Source organism: Misgurnus anguillicaudatus, chromosome 11 (genome assembly GCF_027580225.2).
Source record: "Misgurnus anguillicaudatus chromosome 11, ASM2758022v2, whole genome shotgun sequence".
NCBI classification, from domain to species: Eukaryota; Metazoa; Chordata; class Actinopteri; order Cypriniformes; family Cobitidae; genus Misgurnus; species Misgurnus anguillicaudatus.
The window spans coordinates 10,017,088-10,037,861 of NC_073347.2; the positions used below are offsets into that span (position 1 = coordinate 10,017,088).

Here is a 20,774-nt window from a genome sequence, read left to right on the forward strand (position 1 = left end):
AGAGACTAAGAGGCTGTTTAAACCTAATATTAACTCATTTCCCGCCAGCCTTTCTAAAAAAAAGTTGCCCGCAAGCATTTTTTGTGATCTTCATTTGCTCTCTTTTTAAAACCTCTTAAATATGGGTAGTTTCTTCAAAAATACAAAATTTTTAGCAAAAAGCTGAAATAATTGCATTTTTGTAAAGGAATTTTGTTAGAATTCAGATTCAAAATGATTATCAAAACATACATGGAGTTTAAAATAAAATATAGCTGCAAGCAGCGATGGCGGGCCCTCGCACGTTATTTTTCCGCTACACGGTGCGTCCGAGAAAACGATGCACGGTGGGCAAGGGCCTCAAGTGGGTAAATATCAGTGGGCTATTTAATGTTGTTACTGACCCATTTGGGGACTGTAGGTAAAAGAAACCCCACATTTTAGACAAACGGGGGGAGGGGGGGGGGCTAGTCAGCCACTAAATAGACACGCCTTTATCTGACCTTTTTGTCAACACTTAACTGCCAACAACTCTGATGTGTGTGCCAAATTTAAAGTTAATCCAAACACGCCAAGAGCCTTAAAAAAGTCTTAAATAAAAGTAAAGTTTGACGCGTTGCCATGGGAACAGTGTTCGAGATATCAAAAATCCCTTCGCAATTTATCATCTACAATGTCTCAGCATCATGTTGACCACTTTTGGTGTCAATCGAATGAATATTCTAGAAGGAGTATTTAAAAGTTCACTGCATGGAACTGAAAGGCTTCAATATGCCTTTAAAATGAAAGTAAAGTTTGACACGTTGCCATGGGAACAGCATTCGAGATATCAAAAATCCCTTCGCCATTTATTATCTACAATGTCTCAGCATCATGTTGACCACTTTTGGTGTCAATCGAATGAATATCCTAGAAGGAGTATTTAAAAGAACATCGGATGGAACTGTCAAAAAAATCCACCTTTGTGACTGACACACTTCCTGGCGCCTGGTGGTGGCGCTATACCCGAGACTCACAATAGGCACATCAATGCGATCGGAATCTTCAGACGAACGAACGCCCCGCGTGTCATCACAATAAGACATTTTTTGCCTTAGAAATTAGACACTTCCTGTTTCTCTGATTTCGCCATGACTTTGTCGCTTCGCCATGGCAGAACCGTTCGAGATATCAAAAATCCCTTCGCAATTTAGCAAGTACAATGTCTCGACATCATGATCACCACGTTTGGTGTCAATCCCATGAATCCCCTAGAAGGAGTATTCAAAAGTTCACCGCATGCATTTTTTAAACAATCCGAAATAGCCGACTTCCTGTTGGGCGGAGCTTAAATGTTAGAGGGCGAAAGTTGTTCAGGTCGATGAGATCTATATGTGTACCAACTCTCGTACATGTGCATACATTTTTGCCCGATCTGTGCCCCAATGTTTGTTTTTGAATTACAGGGGGCGCTACAGAGCTCCCTTGCCACGCCCGTATTCCAGCCTTTGCATGAGCCTAGTGGCACGCGACTCTGACGTGTGTGCCAAATTTCAAGACTTTTCGAGTATGTTAAGGCTCCCAAATTAGCACAAGTGTTGAAAAAAATAAAAAATAAAAAAATAATAAATTCGAGCAAAAACAATAGGGCTTCGCACCTTTCGGTGCAGGCCATTCTGGCCTGCTCCTCGGTGCTCGGGCCCTAATTAAATTAGCTTTTGCTTCAGCTTTTTATAAATTGGGTAAGAGCGCCATCTAGTGAATAATAGCGGAATACAAATTACCGTAAAAAGTTATCACGGAAGCGTCATTGGCAGGAAAATGTTTTCTTTTAATTGACGAGATAACTCGTCAATGGCGGGGAAAGAGTTAAGATGCATTTTGTATCACAAGTGGATGACGCTAAAGGCTATGGTGTGAGCGCAATCGCGCCTGATCGCGATTCAAAAGACGTCAATTGCGCGTCCTCTCACCTTCACCTGCCTCCATAAAAACCTTTTGATGCACACAGCAGGGTTACGTGAATGTTCGAGCTGCACACATAACAGATAAACTAAGCAATATAATGGCATGTGAATGTCATTGCGCAACAAACGACTCTGAATAAAAAACACAGACTGAACGATGGGTTAAACGAGTGCTTTACTTCCTGCTTTTTTCAAAACAATCGCATCTTAACCCTCAGAAACCTAATCAATCGTCGACGATTGAAAACGGCACCTCTGATTCATATTTAAATAACTTAATAACCGTAAAACGTAGCTTCTTACCGTTTTTTTCTGCTAATAGCTGAGGAGTTAGCCATCACGGGGTTGGTGTCTTTCTAGCTTTTACAGAAAGTTTTTTATCCACACTGTAAAAAGTAAAACATTGCTGTTTTTCATTTGAAATAATTTTTTTCATTCCAATAGCCTAAAATTATTAGATTGTTAAGTAAAATTACATTTTGTAATTTGTATGTGTCTTTCAATCTATTTTCTTAGATTGATACAATATAAAATTATAACATAACAATGAAATTCAAATTATACATTCAATCAAAATATTTTCTTAGATTGATACAATATGAAATTATAACACAACAATGAAATTTAAATTATACATTCAATCAAACTATTTTCTTAGACTGAAACAATATAAAATTATAACATAACAATGAAATTCAAGTTATACATTCAATCAAACTATTTTCTAAGATTGATACAATATAAAATTATAACAACAATGAAATTCAAATGATACATTCGATCAAACTATTTTCTTAGATTGATACAATATAATATTATAACATAACAATGAAATTAATATTTTACATTCGATCAAACGACTTTATTACATTAAGCACGGTTTGCGCATGCGCACAGGTGACAACGCGAGAGAGTTCTGGGAGAGACCGAACGCAGAAGTTCTGATGGACGGTTATCTGCTTAACAGCGCGGACAGGACACGTTTGTCAGGTAAGGAGGAATTAACAATAATTACACGTCTGCGTTCAGCACAAACACTATAATTTTTATAAGGTGACTTGTTCAGTTTTTATAAGGTGACTGGCACCGTTTTACCTAGGCTATAGCCAGGTTTACAGGCTAGCATGACCTAGCATAATGTAATGGGGAAACTCATTCAGCATTTAAATACTTAAGTTAACGTCATATCATTTTAATAAACAGACACGCAGATTAGAAATTACTATAACGTAACTTTTTACATTAGCGGTATAGCGTTTACATTTGTATTCATGACTAAGGCTTGAGTATTTTGCATTTCTCTGCTGACAATTAACGTTAAACGAATTACCTCAATATGTGATATGCTGAGTTTCCCGCTCGGAGAAACTGCTCCGGGCGCTCAATGCCAAAATGAACGTGGATTTTATATGTTTTAAAGTTGCGAAGGCGGAAATGAATGTGAGGGAAATTAATTTACACTTTGAAACTGTAAAACTGATTAATGTTTGGATTTGAATTTTAGGGAAGCTGCTGCTTGTTCCTGGTGCTCTGAACTCTGACTGACTGATTTCAATGCTATGAAGAACATACACCGGATGGCAGAAATGCCTTCACCCCAGTCTTCACTATCGTAATAGTATCGTTGTTTGTTCTTTACTGTATGTGGAAATATCTATGTTTTGTATTTGATTTACATTAGGTATTTGTTCTTATTCTTGTTCTTATGTTGATATATTTTTGTACTGCTACATATGAAATTCAACTTGAAATGAACTGATTACTTGAACTGTCTGTTTGTTTTGCCAAAAAAGTCTGTAAAAACAGTGATTTTTAAAAAAAGATTTAATAAATATTTAAAAGAACGTTTCTATGACTCATTTTAATGTGTGTATATATATTGAGAGAATTTTAAAATTTTAGATTATGGCTATTATGAAGCCTTTCATATTATTTGCAATGAATACATATTTTAGATTGAAGAAAACTCAATTTAGATCAAGTCTGTTTAAAACCATTTTTTTAAATTTAAGCCAATCTAAAATATTGATTTACACCAAATTCAGAAAAGAGTTTGAATGAAATGCAAAAAATTAGTTTGAACTGAATGGTTTCTGAACATTAGGTCAATGTAAAATCTTTATTGTGAATGGTTACTTCAATTTTATTAGGTTAATCCAATGTTTCACTTTTTACAGTGCAGCCTGAAACTTGTCCCTCTTTTCGGAGTTGTTCAGCAATGCATCCAAACTCTTACATCCTAGATGTATCCACTTGATGTCCATAATTTATCGATTTTTCTATTGGGTTTACCGCTAGCTAAATGCTACAATGTCCACTGATGCTTTCTGTTTGTGTACGTCATCACGCATGTGGCTTGAGGCTTTGCATCAATAAATGTAATGAAAGCGCCTGGACTTTTTTTTGTAAAAATGTAAATAATTTTTGATCTGTATAATTTATAATGTTCATTTCTGTGCTCAAGGACTCCAAAGACATGAGACAACTGTTTTACAGAGGAAAAATGCTTAGCTTTTATTATTTTGTGTGTGATTACAATAAATATATAATTGATTCAATTTCTGTTTTATTTTTTTATTTGTCTTTATGGTCCCATAACTTATTTTACATTCATGTGACATCAATACAACACACATATTCTGACAGTCCAACTTGTCCTGAAAAAAAAGATGTTTGTAGATTGTCTGTGCACTACAGGGTTGATGTTTTACAAGCTTTTTAAGAAAATAAAACCAGACGGACAATACATTGTAAAAATGACCTTAGGGCTCTTAGGGTTAATGAAGAAAGCGCGCCTGGGCACGAACCGATAAAAGTACAGTGTGAGTGCATGCATCTGGGGGTGTAGGGGGGGACAATCGCACTGGGGCATGGTTTGAATAATATGAGTGCGCCCTTAACTTAAAAACAGACAAAGAAAGAGCAGATTAAATAGAAATGGGCAAGTTATTCCAAAATCTGAGCACATCTACCGAAATGTTGCAGTCACCACTACATTGTACCTTTAACTTAAAGGGACAGTAAGTAGGATTTCCCCATCTAGTGGTGAAATTGTATTTTGCATTCAAACGAATAGTGCTCCCTAGTGCCTCGCTTTTCAAAATGCGTGTTGCAACAACAGTAGCTGTTAGGTACTCAATGATCTCCTTGTCCGTTTCAGCTGGTTCACGTGTTCTGAACGAAAATGCATGGTGGAAACGCGTTGCGGTAGGCTAGTGCTTTTTTGTCCCTCTCTGCTATTATTGTTTTTCTATAGGGCGGAATGACATGGAAGCCTTCTTGGACTTACCCGTTCAATGTAAGTTAAGAGAAGAAATTCTAAGCTTACAAAGAAAAGTCAGATCATCAGGAGAGGTCATTTGACACCAATGAGGACATATTTATGAATAAAGACATTGATTTGGACTAATAAAATACTTAAAAAACTACACATTGGCCCTTTAAGGCTCAAGTATACTTCATTTTTTTGCACAAGCGTACCTGCACCATCGAATGCACAGCCTTGCATGTGCATGAGACAAATTACAAAACATCTCCTGGGCTACATACAACATTCTCCTGTACGTGCATGCCTGACCTGTGGATACAAAGTACGACAAAAATCTGGCGATGTGTGTACAGTGCGCATGTACTGTTCTAAAACTCACGTACGCGTAAAGGTTAAGCATGTCCAGGCCTTTAGGGTATACACAACAATCTTGAGTTGGAGAACTATGACCCGTGAAGGCATTTTAAAGATTGACCTTTTGAGTAAAGTTCAAATCATTTTAAGCATGCAAACACTTTTAAAAGTGCTGTGCTGCAACCATTGCCCATATGCATTGCCATTAATTTTATTTACAAGCCACAGGACTCAGGACAGGCACTGGAATTGACAAAAATGGCCTGTGTCTTGTGCCTAGAAAGATGCCTGTGTCATGCAACTGGAGCCTTTGTTTGGTTTCCCTCAGCTTTTTTCCCATTAATCATAGTTACCGTTCACTTAATCCTGTGCTTTTTCTGACTGATTAGAGCCCAGGGGCTCATAACTAAACTTTCCTCTAAATGCTTCCAATAAAGATTTACTGCCGGTCAGTTTTGCCCTTCAACCTCACCATTGTTCCTTTAATTGATCGCTGTTGATCGGTTGGGATTTTTCATACATGGATACCACTCCTGATCAAAGACCTCTTTTAATTGATCTGATTAAACTTAAAACATTCTTGAGCGCCATTACCGAACAATGTTCATGCAGGGATTGCAACGGAGGGAAGCAAAGCCTGCAGGAGCAGGGTTGAACCCCAGGTGACCCGCAGGTCGGAGGAAAAGCCCGTCCCGTAATCAAGAGGGCTTAGCCTGTATTTCCCCCCTTCAGACTACAAGAGCTTTTTGTATGAGAGAGTAAATGTGCAAAAAGGTCCGAGGATGAGTTAAACATAAATATCTCTGCGCTGTTTATACAGAAAGGTCGAGATTGTGTACGTTAAGAGTCATTTCGTTTTCACGCTCTAATTTTAATCCTCCTTTTTTGAATTAGTATGTGGATAAAGAGCAGTCGGTGCACTAAAGCAGGTCTCATAATATGCTGACTGAAGATTGAACATAAAGGAGCTCTTGGGTGTGAGCGTGCGCACCTGTTTGGCAAAGACGTGATAGATGAAGAAATGGGACAAGAACAAACGAATTCTATTCACACAATTTACTAATCACAGTTTACACTGTGTCCTTACACAGGAATGTGTCTTTATTATGTATTAGGTGACTGTTGAACTACTAATAGGCATGAGCCACACCAAACCGACGGCAAAGATAAAGCTGTAATGAAAGCTCCTACTCTTTCATTTGTTATTTAGATATAAAAAATATGAGCTAAAATGTAACTCAGCTTCGATCCCAGAGCATATGCCGAATGCTTAAATGTAAATGTAAGTGCAAGTCTTAGCAATGTCATAGTCTTTAATCTTAAAGCCATAGCGTTGTAACTACTGTAAATGCTCTGGCAAGGCTGGACTGCGTGCTTATATGGATGATGCCAGTTCAGATCTGGCTCGCAACACTTACTGGTTTTGTTCATCTCTCTTGCATCTATAATATCTAAAGATATGCCACTCTAAAATAACCGCAATAAAGGCAAAAAATAGAAATAAGAATGATTTGTTATTCATAAGTAACATAACAATTTTAACTCATTTCCCACCAGCCATTTTTTGAAAAGTTGCACACCAGCATTTTTTGTGGTTTCACAAAATGCCTTCCAGGAAATTTTTCTTCTAAAAATGTATAGTAGGCTACTATGCAAAAGTCTTAAGGCCAATTTATACTTTTGCGTTAGGTGCGCGTTATAGGTACGCCGTAACATACGCATAGACGCGAACCCTGTCGCCGTAGCCTTCGCAGTACCTGACGTGCACCTCCTCAAAAATGTAACTACACGTCGAAACGACGCGGACCGCAAGATCTGTGATTGGTCGGCGTGAATGCATTGTGTTTCCTCCTACGCATTTCGGCGGTGTAACTGCAGAGCAACAAAAACGCAGAAGTATAAATGCTCATGACGGCGTTGCCTACGTGCGTAGCGTCTGGCGTACCCTACGGCGTAACCCTGACGCAAAAGTATAAATTGGCTTTTAGGCCACCATGCCAGAATTAGATTAGTTGTTTTTGCAATGTTATAGTGATCATATATAATTGTTTCTCTGAACAACAAAATACATTTTCTACATCCAGAAAATACAGGAAATGTGTATATAGTATTAAAAACTGTATAAAAAATGTAAACTGATGTGTCAAGTTTTTAGGGTAAACTCCCCTTCCACTTGAGCAATAGCAGGAAACAGCAGGATTTCTTAAACCTAAATAAAATTAAATCCTAATTTCTTATTTTAAAGAAATGTGTCTTTTTACTTAATTCTGCTCAAACGCGCTCAAGATGTGTTTAGTGCCAAGAGAGGTCACACTAAACACAGACAATGCCTAAAAAGACATTTAGATCTGAATTTTAATTTTTTTTGTACTTATTTCCTGTATTTTCTGTTTGTATCTTAATAAAATAGATTGGAAATAAATATGGATGGACATTAAAACTTCTAAAACAACAAGGTTGCCTAAAGCTTTGTTTATACTCGCGCTTTGGTCCGCAACGCAAGCCTCCGCGGATCGCGCGCGCGTCTTACCAAACGGACGAGACGTTTTTAGTTGACGCGCTTGCTGTTGCACTATTTTTTTAACTACCAGGGGGCGACGCGAGCAATAAAGTCAAAAACAAACACAGAGAAGAGGATAGAATAAGTCGTCCGCAGGAACAACCCTGGTGCTTTTAACATCAGAGTTTGATATATAAATATGAGAACATGATTAAAACAACAATCTTTTAAATATATCTTTATTAAACAATATCATTTCATTAAAGTTTTTACGAAACAAACAGTACAGACATCTTAAGGTTTGTATTTTATTTCTTCGTCCAGTGGTTCATTCAATACAAATATAAGCCAAACATTCTGAATCAGGTAATATAATTTATGTTTTAAACGGCAACGTTTCCATACTTTACTTCCAGAGTGTCAGATAAATATATACATTGTTTTGCTTGGATTGATCAAAGAGATATGTCACAGGCTTGCCTGCTCGGACAGATTCGCCTCGAGTTCGGTCATTTTCGGATGCGGAGCCACGCGCAAAGTTACAAAAAATGGCGTGCACACCTCCACACGAAATGGGGTCTCGCACCCAACGCGCACAACCATCCACTCCTTGTTGACGTCATTTTTGCCGCGCGCACCAACTCGCCCGTGCGGACGGGGCGAGCATAAACAATACTGTATATGTACATGCACAGTACTGTATAAACATACAAATATATCAAATGAAAAACAGACCATTTGCTTTCAAACAAACAATAAACAAACAAACAAAATGGGAAAAACGTTTCATCCTATATTTTTTCTCTGCTTATAAACTCTTAAATATAGGCATTTTTCTTTTAAAATAAAAATGTTTAAGCAAAAAGCTGAAATAATAGCATTTTTGTGAAGGAATTTTGTTAGAAATCAGATTCAGAATGATTATCAAAACATACACAGAATTTAAAATTAGTAAATAACGTTTTGGCCTCAGTTTTTTCATAAATTGGGTAAGTGCGCATTGGATATTCGCGGTATTGCAGATTAACATAAGCATATGTTTTCTCTTAATTGACGAGATTAAGAGAAAACATATGCTTATGTTTTATATATATATATATATATATATATATATATATATATATATATATATATATATATATATATATATATATATATATATATATATATATATATATATATATATATATATATATATTTTTTTTTTTTTTTTCAAAATATAAAAAATTAACCAAAATGTGTATATGCAAAATATATTTTGGAATATGTTTTGGCCATTTTTTGAATATTTTGAAATATATTTTAAAAACAAAAACATATGTATTTAAAATATGTATTTAGCCCTTCATATATTTCAAATTAAGGAATTATATTCACATGGCATTGGAAGAAAAACTTTGTTTATGTAACAAAACTTTTTAAAGTAACAGGTTTGAATAAGTTACAATTAAATATTTTTCCAATTTCAAAATATACTTTATACAATTATTTACTTTATTTTAAACTTTATTTAGCATATTTAAAGGTCACATTCTTTCTAATCCCATTTTTTAAACCTTAGTTAGTGTGTAATGTTACTTTTAGAGCATAAATAATACCTGTAAAATGATAAAGCTTAAAGTTCACTGCCAGGCGATATATTTTCTTTAACAGAATTTGCCTTTCAAAGCAAACGGCCCATTTGGACTACAGCCCTCTACTTCCTGCTTTAATGATGTCACTAGAACAGTTTTTGACTAAACTCCGCCCACAGTAATATGTCAATTGCTAGCTAAGCTAACAGCTAGCTAAGCTGCTATCGAATCACAACACACTAAAGAAACTACACAATCAGAACTCAATACGTATTTCTGAAGGAGGGACTTCATAGAACAAGGAAGACATCTGCCTGTTTTTAGGACAGTGAAAACAGCACTTTACCGATAAGTAAATTGTGTGAAAAAACGTGTTTTTATACGTGAAACATGAACACATGTTATATTGTGCACTGTAAACACAAAGCTTCAAAAACACGGAAAGAACAGGACCTTTAAAATATATTTTTTGCCATATGGATTGTAAAATTTGAAATATATTTGCTTGCCCTTAAAATACATTTTGAAATATTTGTTGAAATATGAAGGTTAAAACGAAATATATTTAATTTAAAAATATATATTTAATTTAGCTTTACTTTCTAAACAAAATTATCTAGCATAATATATTTAAACTTACTTTTTGGCCAGAGAAATGTATTTTTTCCGTATGGGGAAACATGCTATCTGTAATAAATAACAGATTGAAAGAGCATTAGGTCATGTAAGTTTGTAAGAGAGTGACAGTAGGTTTGGTGGGGGCTGTGCATAACAGTCTCAATCTTATCTAAAATATCAGACTTTATCAGTCTCAGCTTGCGGGTGTCCCACTCACCTGCCTGAGCCAAACTGTGTATTTTGGCTGCGTGCTAATGGAGTTGGGTAACCGCACCGGAAAGTCCCGTTCACATGAGTTCCTTCAATCTGATTATTTTCAATCTGAACTTTATCAACAGTTGTGTTTCTGCAAACACGGCATCAAAGCAATGCTGTGAAGCGTAAAGATAAAGAGGGGTCATGTGCCAGATTTTAAGAAATTGTTGATGTTATTTTCACTGACGCAAAAATGACTTGATTTAGTTACTTTATACACATCTATGTATAGTTTCAGACATTGGATTAGTTGTTATTTAAGAGCCCATTTTTCACCGATGTTTTATATTCATCTGAGAAAAAATCTCTGTGATTTAATTAGGTTGAAAGATGTGATTTACATCTTTAGCAGTGGAACATAACAATATCATTCATGTATCTGTTGAAAGTAACCCAATGGATGTCCCAGAGGGTGAGCTGGTGTTTGGATAGGGGGACTGGGTTAGGTTAATGCCTGGTGTCGCGCTGTTATGCAATGGGTCAACTTTCTGCACTCACTTCCTCTAAAGCCCGCAATACATTGCACGATTTATGTCCTCTTATAAGATCATTACCTTATCACACTGTACGACATGTATAGTTTAAACTCGGGTACGAGAGGCATGTAGACTGTACGATGATGACACGGAAGCTTCGGCGGCTGCGTCACACGTTGCGCAACGTCACCAGCATGCGCTCGTGGTAAACAAATACCGGCGCGCAGGTCGTAGCAGCAAACACACTGTGCGTTGATCATGCCGAATTTCTGACACTGCCAGAAAACTATCGTAGGCTATCTTTGGACGCAAGACCGGGAAAACGGCCATCTTTGAACCTCTCTCACTGTACGACATAGTATCACTGATGAAGAGCCACGATCACAGAAATCGCCACGATAGTTTCACGATGGCAATTTTTCGTCTGGGACAGCCAATTATCGTGCAGTGTATCCCGGGCTTTAGGGTGCCATCTTGATCTCTAACAATGCTCTCTTAGTACGCTTACCCTTGCCAGCACTGATTTGCCAGGCATGTCATGACGGTGCTTATGTACCATATGGGAGTAATAGGCCTACAACAAAATTCTGTGAAAGATGAGCATGTGATATTTTTTTAATGCTTGTCAGTCTTTTTTATCTTTCTCCCGGCCAAGTCTCTCTCCCTCTAACACACAAATCCAGCCAGCAAGGAAAGGGCTTTCATGCTCATGATGAAGTAAACATGGCAGGGTTCACTTCTGCTGTTTACTGTAATACATGCGTTTCCATGACCGCCTTTGTGGAAAAACAAAACACCCTTCCTAATGAGGCTGATTCGGAAAGTACAAACAAACAACAACAACAACACAAACACAAACATTTTAAACATTTGCAATGACTGCATTGAATGCACTACAGTACCACATGTTGCAGTGTTGATGCAGTAAGATGTTACTTGTTAAAGAAACAGTTCATCCTAAAATTAAAAAATGTAATTTATTCATCATCATTTCAAACAAATATTTGAAAGTAAACTTGACACAAAATATTTCTTATCTCATAATGTGAGATGAAATGGTCAAAATCTGTACCCCAGCTGTCACTAGGTCTGTACCCTTTTAAAAAGTAAATCTTTGCACCTAAAGAGTTCATATCAGTATTTTAAAGGTACATATAGATACCAAATATCTGTCCCTAATGGTACATATTAGTACCCTATTAAAGGATATTGCCCCAGTGCAGCCTGGTCACAGTGTTAATATGTAGTATTAAGACGTAACTTTCAAAACCACAAACACACTTTTTGTACGTTTAAATAGAGGCTCATCTGTACAGTGTAGACGTATTTAATTGTTGCATTTAATGTAGCATTATTAGGCTTTAACAGATACAAAATGTTACATTTAGAAATATTTCATACCAAAAAGACTGTTGTAAAATTTCCCTTTAAAGGCAGGGTATCTGATTTAGAAAAATGCTAACGGTAGCCTACTAGCACTGAAATCACGACCCCACCCTCCATTTAAATCGCCATCCAAAGCCACGCCTACTCCAAAACACATGAACACGCACAGACCAGACGTCCACATCTCATGTCTCATTCACTAGTGAGAAAACGTTGCAGTACAAAGTGAATAACATTACCAAAATAACCAACATAAACAACTGTTTTAAATCAGAATTAGTTAAAGCACGTTTCCGGTACGTAGATGTAGTAGCAGTGCTTTAAGTGGCACAAAAGAGGTGCCGGTACTCCCCCCCTGAGGTACCTACAACTATATTGAAGGGGTTTTATATATAGCAGTCAACAGACGACCTTGTAAAAAAATTATAAATCCTTTAATTCGTTTGTGGATTTGCTTGACCTAGAATTAGCTACTGAACATAAATAAAATGTGCAAAAGGATTTTGAAAAAATACCCTTAGAAAGAGATACTGTAGAAAGAGCTATTGGAAATAAATAAAATGTGCAAAAGATAGGTATGTGAGTAAAATTTTCAACATGATTAAATGCTAAAACTAGTTGTTCAAAGTGACACCAAGACCATGTCTATGGGTTCAAGAATAACAAAATACTGGCCATTTGAAACTCGAAAGTCTTCCCTTTATTTTGTCCCATTGTTTTCCATTATGCAGGTGGTAAAACTCCTGTGTGCATCGTTCAAATTCATTGAAATTTCATTCACTTTAGCAATTAAACTAAATGTATTTTACAATTTCAAGAATGTTTTTACTCTGCAAATTGCCTGAGGAAATCCGAAGTTGCGTCGAGGGGAACCAAACTGCGTCACCTTCCCAAAAAAAGCTATTGAAAAAAGCTTGCATCTGACCTGCAGCGATATCATTCTGGCTTGGTGGGATGTCAGCCATCGAGTCCTCTGATTCTGACCTTGTTCTTTGACTACTCAGAGTCTCACGCCAGGAGGGCATATTAAGTGTTCATTGTAGTTTCATTTTAACCAAGCAGCTTGGTTATGCATTTCACACACAAACACACACCTCTCCAGACCACGTTGGGTTGTTGACACTGACAGCAGCAAAAGCGATGCATGAACTTTTAACTCAAGGGTGTATGGGTAATGTAGTCTCTGCTCTCGGTGGGACGAATTAGGAAGCGTGCATTGTGAAGGGTGCTCTGAAAAGAACGCTAAAAGCACGTTCTGGGCACACAGAGAAGTGGTGGTATGCTCAAGAGGTATATTTTTTAAGTGGAGGTACTGAGTACCGGCGCGTACCGGGCCCACTTAAAGCACTGCATATTACTATATCGTTACGCTAATTCGTAAAGGAACACAAACGTCATAAGCAACACATTTTTTCATCAAAGTGGAATATCTTAATCCATCTCAATACAATCATACCGCGTGCCTACCTTAACAAAATAAAAATTTCAACAACCCTTTCAGACCCTTTGCCTCCAGCATCTCGTGATAATTCAGGTTTTTCTCTTTGCTGATCCGGACGGTTGTTGTCGTTGTTTCAAAAATATTATTTTGTTTTGTGGCTCCTGGGCAGGTTGTCAATTCAGCAGGAAAGTTTGCCGTTCTCCCTCTGTTTACAGACGGGAGGTGAGCGCATGTGAATGCGCTGATAAAGTATGGTGTCTGCATGAACAGGTTGCGCAGTGGCATGCAAAACACATTCACATGAGGGGTAAATGCGCATGCACCCTGCCTTTAACCATTTTTTCAAATGAACATCGACTGAATCTGTGACATAACATACAAGAGCCAATGAGTGTTTGATATCACTGCTGTAAAGCAATGTGTCGTAAAGCTTCTTGAGGTGCACTATTTAAATTTATATTCATAACGAACCCGAGATTTGACGTTTACAGTCGCTGATGAAAACTAAATGTTACAAAATGTTTAAATGATTACAGAAATGTTATTCATTTTAAGGTTTTAAAGTGTAGTCATGTTTAATATTGTGTACTTCTCAGAATGCAATGAACATTACATTAGGTAAAAGTCTTAAATAAGTCTGAAAATATGACTAAAAACATGTCATTAGTATGACTAACTGTTTACATCGCCGCTGACAAGAGTGTAAAAAAACACTCTGGCTGCCCTGCCAAAGACGCTATAGAAAAAGTATAGTGGATGCTCGCATGCATTCTCTGGAATCCTCTCAAGTGGAGAACTTCTATTGGTTTTCGCCTTCGAATTGGTTGCCCCGAACCGCGTCACAGCTTATTACCATAAAGTTGAGCTGATTTCAACTCTCCTTGACGCTCACACCGTCCAAGACACGTTGCGCCGCTGCTTGCCAGAGCACACTGCCAATGCCAATGATTTTATTATTTATGAATAGGAATATGTACAAATTTTTAAAATTTTTTAAAGCTTTTAATACATAAATAATTAACACATCAATATTTTACGTTTCAGTGTGTATATTAAAATGTAACAGAGCATTTTAACGTTAATTCACTGTTAACGTCAGGGACCAAGGTTAAATCAAAGCTGTACAAACAACTGACCAAATCGAAACCAAATTTCAACGTTGAAAGTCACTCTTATGCCAGCTGGGAAGTAAATGTACGTGTGGTACAACCATATTTAACGTAAAAATAAATACATATTCTCATGAGATTATGTTGCCCAGTAACAGTTGGGGTACATATTGTGACATTTTGCTCCAAAATGGGATATGCAGAAGTGTGAATGAGATTGAGGAACTATGGTGTAGATTTTCTTTTAATAAAAATTTACATTTTGTTCTTTTGTTCCTTACGCAGAACTATTATCTGCTACTTTTCGGTAATTCTTCTGTATGTTCATTGTTACAGGGAAAGGTTCAAAACACATTAAAACATTTTCCACGAATGTTCCATCAAAAGAAACTCTTTCAGTTTTTGGAATGACATGAAGGTAAATGCAGAACGTACAGTACGTTTACATTTACATTTTTACTTTTGGCATATGGTTTTCCCAAATTGACTTACATTGCATTCAAGGTATACGTTTTTATTAGCACAATCCTCTACCAACTGAACTACAGAGACATCAATGAATGTTCATTTATGGGTACACTGTTTCTTAAAGATCCATGCTTTCTGAAACTAAAGGTAGCTGGATTACATCGTATTAAAATTTAGGACTGAAAAGCAGAGAGTGATGACCATGTGGCTGCTTTAACAGTGTGTATGTATATGTGTGTGTGTGTTGTGTATATACTGCATGTGTGTGCCGTCTCCAGAGCCAGCTCTTGCCTCGCTCCATTTACCCTTCATGCCCAGCCGCAACAAGGAACACATGGGAGCTGTTTAGAGCCCCTCATGACGGGCGTATTTCTGAAGCCCCGTCGTGCCCCCTCTCCCGCTTTCATTCAAACTGTTGGAGCAGAACAGGCAAAGCCAATCAACCTCAAAATTTCCATTCCGAGAGGAAAAAAACAAAACAAATAGATTATGCGAATAGAAAAGACAGACAAACTTAAAGGCAACATTTGGCAGCGCCCTGGCCGAAGCTCCTCTTCCAAATGTGTTTTGATTGGCAAGCCTTGAAATGTCTAATATGTAAGAGAAAACACGAGGGGCAATGATATGATGTGCTTTCCAGGCCTGTGTGCTTGGACGTCAGAAAGTGGCACGACTCAGATGGTTGTAATTTTCATATTAGTGTTACAGGAGATTGTATTAGAGTTTGAAGCGGTGGATGATGTTTGTTTTGTTTGTTGTTCAGATTTGGTAGCTTTTCTTAAAAAGACGATTGAAATCAAAGTATATCCTTTAAACTAAAATGTATTACAAAATAATGACTATTGTCTTTTTAAAATTATTAGCCTACTAACCATATTAGGCTCCATAATTTTTGTTTTGGAAAAGTGGATTTCCTAAATATCTTATCTCTTTGTTTCCTCTACGGCTAACACAAAGCGCACACTGTTTTTTAAAGCATAGTTTTCCCAGCATCCTTGTCACCAGTATCTCCTCAATGGTATGTTATTTGTTGTGGGCACCCTCTTATTTTGCCCCTGCTTCCACGGCAACCTCTATGGGATGTTGATGTACCGCAGCTCATGTGAGGAGCTTTCCCATTCATCTCTCAGCACTCAGCCGTAATTTGGTCTTCTGGGTTTCCGTCGGATGGGTGGTCCGCAGGCCAATCAGTCAATTCATGGATATCATCGTAACCCACCGAAGCTCAAAGGACGAAAGAGGCCATTCAGAGACGTAGCTACAGTCAAGCCTACTGTATGGCGCGAATATATACCTGAGGTAACTGGATAATATCTCACTTTGATATTTGTTTCTATCACTCAGTTCTATTCAGAGACAGAATCCACTTCAAAGATTAATAGCCTCGGGCGTATTTTAGTGATAATTTAAACAAACCAGACGATGAAATGAAAGTCGAATCCCCTCGGGCTTGTTTTCTTTGACTGATTTTACTGTAAATGTATCAGGAGTGTGGAGGTTTGTTTGAAAAATTTCCACCTCTTGAACCGTGCCAGCAAAGGCCTTTTGAAATCTACGTCCGTAACTGTTTCCACATTGAAAGCACAATTCGACTATACCACTGGTGAAGTGTTTAGGTTTCACTTGCGAGTGCTTCAGTGAAATCAAAATGATGATTGTGTGCTCCTAAACTTAGCAGATGGGTTTTCACAAACTAGGTCACAAATATTGAGCACTCGTTTACACAGATTTCGCTCCAATCTGATGTGCTTTATCTGCAACCAAAGTAAATAATCATAGGTTTTGGCTGTGATGTAACTAAAACCATTCAGGTCAGATAAAAATCTTGAACGTTCACGTGACTGGCATCAGGTTAAGCAAACTCTTAACTCTTCACCCATGGTAAAAGGCTAAAAAGCTTATTTATTTAATAGACATGACATAGGGCGAAAAATCGATAGTTCAAAGTATTGCACTATTACCAAGAATAAACATTTTTTTTTGTTACATTATTTACATGAGCGTCAGATTGTCATCATTCGGTGCTTTATACTATGTGTGAGACTGTAATGAGAGTTTAAGGAAACAGCTGCATGGGTTTGTAAAAAATGGGAGTATGTGTGTGTATGTTTTCGTCTACCTGATACCCCATCATTAACTTCTGGGCTGTGGGCAATAGTTGGTGTGTAAGAATGTACATCACATGGGTGGTTGATTGACAGGGGGTCTTTTAGAGGTAGAAGTTGACTGACAGCAGACTCGGGTAACTATTTATTAGAGGAGGTGCACACACAAGCAGTCATGTCTGTAAGTGTAAGTTGACGCACACGTACTCGTATATATAAACAATTTACATTCTGCTGTATAAGTGGATGACTTCACAGTTCAGTTAAATCTTTTTGTTGGAGAAAGCCTAACAATTGTTGAAATTTGGATGAATACATAGTATGTAGATGCCTTGCAATGCATACTGAAGAAACTCAAATGTACTATTTGTTACAATTCACATTTATGTTATCTCATTAAGGTGTAACTTTAGTGTCTCCTCGTTTATATTTATTCATTTGGCAGATGCTTTTATCCAAAGTGACTTGCAGTGCATTACAAGGAATGGATTTCATCCGTATTTGTATTTCCTAGGATCAAACCCATGACCTTTTGTACTGCAAACACAATGCTCTGAGCTACAGGAACAACTTTGACTTTTCCTAGTAACTTTATGTAGCATTTCACTTTATTTTATTTAGCAAGAAGAATTTTTGAGGCAAATTGTTGCTAATGAGAGATCAAGAATACGTTACGCAGCCAAGTGGAAATCTTCACAAGTGCTCAAAGGTTGTACAGAGCTGTCGAATGCTTTCTCGGTTCCCATGCAGAGTGACATGCCTGTACAAACCCACGCAGCTTGCACGTTATACACACGCATTCATAAAAATGTCAACAAACTAAGTTTCGCTGTTTTTAGTGGCCAGGTTTAAAGTTAGCAGTAGACTAATAAGCTTCTTATTGGTGGTGCTGTGCAGTCGTTGGACTTGAGTCCTGCTTTATACCCCCTCCCCCCGAGTCAGGCCCAATGTAAACACAGCCTTTCAGAACATTTGTTTTTGTAAAATTAGACATCCAACCACATCCTTCATGATTTAATCTCAGACTCGACCCTGGGTGGCTGGACAAACAAACTCAGCAGGTTCATTAAAGACAGACTCTCTCTCTCTCTCTCTCTCTCTCTCTCTCTCTCTCTCTCTCTCTCTCTCTCTCTCTCTCTCTCTCTCTCTCTCTCTCTATGACTGTCTATGTTTTTCAACAGATCTTTGTGTTGGACCATCGTTTTCCTGAATTGTCAAACACATAGTCCCAGCGGAGCATGTGCCGGGTTTATATAGCTTGGTCCATACAACAACGAACGGTGAATGGAGAACAATCGAGGAGCTCAGATGCAAGATTCACTAATCATATCCGTCACAAATTAGATAATGATATTAACCATATGTTCTGTCGGCACGTATTACATGTTCATCAAAAACTTTTGATTCATTGCCACTAAATCCCGACCATAGGCCATTCAGAAATACACAAAGTCTTTTGCAAAGTCCTCAAAAAGTGCACGGAAGAAGAATTTATTGAACTGATGGCACGTCATGGCGAGATTTTTTTTTACAGAGTTAAATGATGTTTACCATATATATTAGGATATTGACTGAATTTTTAGTTTTTCAGAAGGGACAGTGAAGATTGACTGTAGACTTTTTTGTAGACAAGAGTTGATTTTTACATTTACTTAGACATAGACGGTTTTCAAGCAAAAGCAAAATTGTTCAATACCAATGAAAAAGTGACATTTGTGAAAAAAGTCATTTCAATTACTGAAAAATTACCTTTTCATTGCCATTAAAGTGAAATTACTGAACCTTAACATAAGAGCCTGATAAAAAATGCCCATTTACAAGAAAACATATCAGTTTACGATACTGTATTGTGACTCACTCTTCGAACCTGTGTCTATACCAGGCAGTTTTAAGAGAGAAATTATAAAGGAAAAGGCCTGGATTTCCCATTGTGAATATCCATCACAACCGGCTGCTACAGAGTCTGCAACAGCAAAATATTCACAATACTGTATATAGTACATGCTTCCTTTTCCATTCACTTACGTGCGTAACATTTTCTTGAGTAATTCAAGTTATTTAAATACCTCGGAAACATTTACATTTATTTTACAGGCAAATTATATAAGGTTATTTTAAATGTAGGTGCGCGGTATGCGCACTCATAATGGAAGCGACATGGTCATGACGAGCACGTGGTGCGACGAGCTCGCTTTTCAGGCACATCCGCACCGCATCGAGTTAAAAACATTCCAATTTATCAGAGGGCCGCAAGCGCACTGCAGGTCATGTGACAAGAACCAACCGAAGGTCGCGTTTTCCATGTGATTTTAGACGCAAAGTATGATTGTGAACCGCCCCTAATAATGGAAGCGACGTGGTCGTGAAGCGCACGTGGTGTGATGCGCTCGTTTTTTCCAGGCGCGTCCGCACCGCATCGAGTTAAAAACATTCCAACTTTTCAGAGTGCCGCAAGCGCACTGCAGGTCATGTGACAAGAACCAACCGACAGTCGCATTTTCCACGTGGTTTTAGATGCGAAATGTGAATCGCCCCTAATAATGGAAGCGATGCAGTCGTGATGTGCACATGGTGTGATGTGCTAGTTTTTTCCAGGCGCGTCCGCACCGCATCGAGTTAAAAACATTTCAACTTTCTAGAATGCCGCAAGCACACTGCAGGTCATGTGACAAGAACCAACCAACAGTCGCATTTTCCACGTGGTTTTAGATGCGAAATGTGAATCGCCCCTAATAATGGAAGCGATGCAGTCGTGTTGCGCACGCGGTGTGACGCTCTTGTTTTTTCCAGACGCGTCTGCACCGCATTGAGTTAAAAACATTTAAACTTTCTAGAATGCCGCAAGCGCACTGCAGGTCAGGTGACAAGAACCAACAGATGGTCACATTTTCCGTGCGGATTTAGACGCGAAATGTAAACTGCCCCTAATGCTACGTACACACCAAACGCGGGGCATTGTGTTACTCGCTCAAGATTCCACGTGATGATTAAAAAGTTTAAATATGGTGGACATGCATGCAGAAAATATGTTTTTCTAAAGTTCAAGTGTTAATCCTCAGAAGGTGGATTCCAACAGAAGGAAAACATTGGACATTCACAGCAAACACACTGCAAAGCCAGCCACACTTTTTTCATATGGTGTAAAGCTAACCAAACAGAGTGTTAGTGCTTGCTGGATGTATTTAACATGCAGAAGTATAAGACCCCTGGACAGAAGACGGTTTGAAATCGCCAGAACTCGCTGTCTCCCGTCTCTGATGAAGCAATAAGGCCTTGCTTGAATGCTTGGTTTCGT

The 20,774-nt window shown here is 37.8% G+C and overlaps 1 long non-coding RNA gene across 1 annotated transcript in view; it reads left to right on the plus strand.

Annotated features, from left to right (window-relative positions):
• Positions 1 to 20,774, plus strand: part of LOC141368785 (uncharacterized) — a 133,298-nt gene that overhangs the window by 55,321 nt on the left and 57,203 nt on the right. The window lies entirely within an intron of this gene.